We start from the raw sequence: 6,000 nt of genomic DNA, 5'->3' as shown, positions 1-6,000 counted from the left end.
CCTGTGGAAGTTGCTGTTGGAAATGTTTTCTTAAGGGCATTTTTTTAAATGTAAACTAATCACGTTCTTCATACACTTTGCAATGGAACAGAACAATGCATAGAAATATATTAAGCATACATGGGTTAGGCCATTTGTCCAAGATAGCGTGCCCCGCGGCCCCGGTCCCTTAAACCCAAGCTTAATCCCCCTCTTAAAAGTTTAGTTTAGAATATCAATTTGTAAAATATATATAGGGTATATAAAAATTATATTTAAAACATCTGAGTAACAATTATTATTTTTATTAGTTTCTTTAATACGTGCTTCCAAAATTAGTTATATCTAACCAATATTCATTAGATATAAGTGATTGCTGTATTTTTCTTTTTGGTCAAAGAATACATTTTCGGTTTGTTTATTACCTATCAAATATGATTGACATGAGTGTATGCCCCTTTTATTATTATATGAAGGGCAATGCTGCTCATATAAACAAATTTGAATTGTTATTTCTTTAGTTTTCCTTTTTACCCTCCTCATCCAGAGCTCCCAGTTTTTAGTATAGTCTTAGCATGACCTCTAAAGATATGGTTTGAGGTTAAAGAGCAATCTGACATGGACAATGAGGCAGAGTGGTTTTATGATGCTAGTTTTGATATTATTTAAAATAGGGTTTCTTTAGGTGGAGATGAAGAAGAGAATGGTGGTTGCAGTGGTTTGTAAATGGTAATTAGTTTGAGGTTAAAAATTGTGGAAGCTTTGGATAATTACAGAACACTCAAAAGGAAACCGAGTATGGCCGCGTAGCTATACTGTTTTGACACGTGTCAAAGCGAGCGCTAGAACCAGGCGAGTCATTTTTAATTAAAAATAGTATAGCCGCCCGGCTACACTATTTTTGACACGTGGCAAACCGGGCGTTGGGCGCTAGAAGCCAGGCGGGTGGTCCTTTTTAAATTATAAAGAGTATAGACGGGCGGCTATACTTTGGGTTAGTCTTCATTCAAGGCTTGGTTCTCTCATATAAGATACTATTTGAATATGAGTAACACTTAAGGTCAATTGGCATTTTTGATTTATTTCATTTGCTTTCTTAAGAGGAACAACCAGAACAGCCTGTCTAAATGAATTCAAGTGCTTCCCCTTTACTTGGTCAAGATATAAGTGCACACGAACTTTTCTTCTTTTAATTTTTTCTAATTATACAGTAAAACATATTTATATTAGAAGGATGCATACATATTGATATCTTTTTCTGGGATACATATAGAGGTTGCTGTAGAGTTTAAACTGAACTTTTCTAAGGTGTGAGTGTAAGAAGGTTTATTACATTAAACCCATTAAAGTGATCTTCTAATCAACTTAGGATTACAAAGACTTATTGTTTATTAGGAACTCAAAACCTATCTCGATTAGGCAAGCCTGTAAACAGTGTTCAATAAGGACAATGAAGGCTTAAGGGTTCCTAGTTCTACAAGGATTGGAATGGATTAATCCTATAGCATGAAGGACATCTCTAAGTGTTTCTTGATGGGCAAGACACTTAGAGAGATGCATATAAATAGAAGGCTCCCTCCTAGATCCGATACACACAACGCAGCTAAACAGAAATTCACCCATCAGAGTTATAGCTATAAGGATCGGATTCTCAGGAGAAGAACTTCTATACCTTGCGCTGCCAATCTGTTCCAGCATCATCCAATCTGCGCCAGCACCATGTCAGACTCAGGTTAGTGTTAAACATGTTATGGCTTTAGAGAACTTACATGTGGTATCAGAGCTTAAGTTATATCATGTTCTACCTAACAAAACTCGTGCAGGAAATTGAGAAAATAACTGACAGCTTTTAAGTTATAAAGTATGAACATGATAACAGTATAAAGTATGTGCTTTATCATGTTCTTGACGATTTCTACAGATCATCGCTTACAGTTCTTGTGTAGTGATTGAGTGAGCCAAAGCGACTCAACCATTGCATGATCACTGTATTCAAAGTATTATGATCAGAATTTGCACCATGATGCAAAACATGTCGAAAGGCTTTCTGTCCAAAGATGTCAGCAGTTTGATGTGTCTTGTATCATGGTGGATCGACATGGGACATGGATAGATATGGATTAGTGAAAGGTTTTCTTCTGTCTAAAGATGTAGAAGATCTTTTGTTCAGGAAATTCATATCTATTCGTTTTCCAGTGTCAATAAGCATGCTTGAATCACTGTCCAAAGATGTGATTAAGTATGTTTGATTAAAGTTCTGGGGAAAGTTATATATATAAAGTGCTTATCTTGTTTTAAACATGTACAGTCAATCATAACTCAATTCGAACTCTCACTGGCTCAAATTATAAGAAATGGAGAGAAGATGTGGAAATTGCTCTTGGACTTCTGGATTATGAGATGGTTCTTACTGATGAAGCTCTATCAGTACCTGCGAATGATGCATCTGCTGAGACTAAGGCTAAATATGCAAAGTGGATTAAGGCCAACAAAATGGCAATTCTGATCATGAGGAGGTCTATTTCAGAAGAGGTCAGAGGCAGTATTATTGAAACTGAGAGTGCTAAGCTATTCATGGAAGCTATTGCAGAAAACTTCCAAGGATCCAAGAAAGCTGAAATTGGCACACTCATGAGCCAGCTGACAGATATGAAATACAATGGAGAAGGCTGCATAAGAACTCATATTTTGAACATGGTTGAGATAGGAAACAAGTTGAAGGCTCTAAAAGTCAATGTGGATGAAACCATGATGGTGCACTTTGCCATTAACTCTCTACCTAGTATTTTTAGACAACTGAAAACTACTTATATTGCTCAGAAGGAGATATGGTCAGTTGCTGATTTGATAGGTATATGTGTGCAGGAAGAGCAAAGTATAAGAAAAGACAAAGGCAAAGATCAAGTGTGTTTTGTGCAGGATACTAAGTTTAAACAAAAGGAATGGACCAAAAACAAGAACACAGATAAGCAGCAAAAGAAAGATGAGTCTGCAAAGGGCACGGGTCCAGTAGGTTTGAAGTGTTTCTTCTGCAAGAAATTTGGACATTTAAAGAGAGATTGCAGAAGATACAAGCGCTGGTTGGACAAACAAAAGGGAAAAGGTAAGCATGAAAATGTCTCTGTGATTTATGAATCTAATACAGTTGAAGTTTTATCTAATTCATGGTGGTTAGACAGTGGTGCAACAGTTCATGTGACTAACTCTTTGCAGGGATTCAAAACAAAGAGGGTGCCAAACAAGGATGACTTGAAGGTGTTCGTGGGAAATGGAGAAAGAGTTAGAGTAGATTTTGTTGGTTTAGCTAGTCTTGAGTTGGAGTCAGGTTTTATTTTGGAATTAGTTGATGTCGTTTATGTTCCTTCTATGACAAGGAATCTGTTATCAGTTAGCAAGCTTGTAAAATCAAACTTACAGTTTGAGTTTGATGAGTCTGGTTTCTCCATTTTCAGAAATAAAAGTTTTATTGGTAATGGATTATTGATAGATGGAATGTTTCGTTTGAACTGCAAATTACCAAATCAAAGTACAGAGATGATAAATGTGTTAAGTTCAAAACAGCCTTGTAATACAGAATCTTTCACAATATGGCATAAGAGACTTGGACATGTCTCGAAACAAAGAATGAATCTCCTAAGCAAAGAATCAATTCTCCCACCACTTAATCACCATGAACAAGATAAAACATGCATTGAATGTGCAAAAGGAAAGCTAACAAATCTCAGAAAGAAAGGGGCAATAAGAAGTGAGAAACTACTTGAGATAATACACACAGATATCTGCGGACCTTTTTCAGTTGATACACATGATGGTTTCAAGTATTTTATTACTTTTACAGATGATTTTTCAAGATATGGATATGTGTATCTGATAACAGAAAAATCCAAAGCATTGGAAATGTTTAAAATCTACAAGGCAGAAGTGGAAAACCAGCTGGATTCTAAGATAAAAGTTGTAAGATCGGATAGGGGTGGAGAGTTCTATGGCAAGTTCACAGAAAAAGGAAGAAATCCAGGACCTTTTGCAAACTTCCTACAGCAAGAGGGCATTGTTGCACAATATACAAATCCTGGAACACCACAGCAGAATGGTGTTTCAGAAAGGAGAAATAGAACCTTAATAGAGATGGTGAGAAGCATGATGTGTTGTGCAAAGCTTCCTACTTTTCTATGGGGAGAAGCTTTAAAAACTGCAAACTACCTTGCCAACAGAATTCCCACCAAAGCTACAAACATGATACCCTACGAAACCTGGTGTAAAAGAAAACCTAGCTTGGCTCATCTAAGGACCTGGGGATGCAAGGCAGAGGCAAAGCTGTACAATCCTATGCAGAAGAAGCTTGATTCCAAAACAGTGAGCTGCTTCTTCATAGGATATCCAGATAGGACAAAAGGTTATAGGTTTTATTGTCCTAAAAATAACACTAGATTTGTGGAAACACAGAGAGCAATTTTTATTGAAGAAGAAGAGGAAGGATTAGATGAAGTAGATTTTGATTTTGATGAAGTTTTGGAAACTAAGGAAACTGCAGATGAAAACCAAACAAGAGAAGTCACTATCTTACCTTTTGATGCCTTGGAAGAAAACCGAGCCTCACCAATGGATGCAGAAAGGAATAATGAGGAAGGACAAGTGACTGAACATCAGCAAACTGCAGTAGAAGAAATGCAGACAGATCAGGCAGTACAGGCTCCAGATTTACAGCTCAGGAGATCACAGAGACCTAAAAGGCCAGCCTTGTCAAATGACTACTTTGTTTACCTGCAAGAATCAGAGCATGACATCAATACTGAGGAAGACCCTGCAACTTTCAAGCAGGCCATGGAAAGTGACAAAAGTTCACAGTGGTCTGCAGCCATGGAATCTGAACTAGAATCAATGAGCAAAAATGGGGTATGGAAACTAGTCAATTTGCCACTAGGATGCAAACCTATAGGATGTAAGTGGGTTTATAAAACCAAAAGGAATGCACAAGGACAGATAGACAGGTATAAGGCCAGATTAGTGGCAAAAGGTTACACACAAGAAGAGGGAGTTGATTACAATGAAACTTTTTCTCCTGTATCAACTAAAGATTCATTCAGAGTCATAATGGCTTTGGTTGCTCATTTTGATCTGCATCTTCATCAGATGGATGTTAAGACAGCTTTCCTAAATGGAGAACTGATTGAAGAAATATATATGAAACAGCCGGATGGTTTTGCCTCAAAAGGGGAAGAGAATTTAGTGTGCAAGCTGCAGAAATCAATATATGGTCTAAAACAGGCATCAAGACAATGGTATCTCAAGTTTGATGAAGTTGTTAAGTCCCAAGGCTTCATTGATAATCCATTGGATGAATGCATCTATATGAAATTCAATGGAAGGAATTTCATCTTCATGCTGCTATATGTGGATGACATTCTGCTAGCAAGTAGCAATCTGTCCATGTTGCATGACACTAAAAGGATGTTGTCAGATCATTTTGATATGAGTGATTTGGGAGAGGCAAACTATGTTCTTGGAATAGAAATCAGCAGGGACAGAGAAAGGAAAATGATCGGCTTATGTCAGAAGGCATATATTGAGAAAGTGCTTAGAAGGTTCAACATGGGAAACTGTACAGGATGTGATGTTCCCTTCTCAAAAGGAGATAAATTGAGCAGTGAACAATCTCCTAAAAATGAGCAAGAGAGACTGGAGATGAAGGACAAGCCCTATGCATCACTAGTAGGAAGCTTGATGTATGCACAAGTCTGCACTAGACCAGACTTGGCATTCTGCATAAGTGTTCTTGGCAGATTTCAGTCTAATCCAGGCCAAGCACATTGGATTGCAGGCAAGAAAGTATTAAGGTATTTGCAGAGAACTAAAGAGTACAAATTGGTCTATAGAAAGGTTGAAAATTTGCAGCTGGAAGGATATGCAGATGCAGACTTTGCAGGATGCCAGGATACTAAGAAATGCACATCAGGAGTTGTTTTTTTATTTGCAGGTGCTGCAGTGGCATGGAAGAGCATGAAACAGCAGTATGTGTCAACC

This window comes from Prunus persica, chromosome G5 (genome assembly GCF_000346465.2).
Source record: "Prunus persica cultivar Lovell chromosome G5, Prunus_persica_NCBIv2, whole genome shotgun sequence".
NCBI classification, from domain to species: domain Eukaryota; kingdom Viridiplantae; phylum Streptophyta; class Magnoliopsida; order Rosales; family Rosaceae; genus Prunus; species Prunus persica.
The sequence above is the reverse complement of the archived record's forward strand: the minus strand, read 5'-3'. Positions refer to the sequence as shown.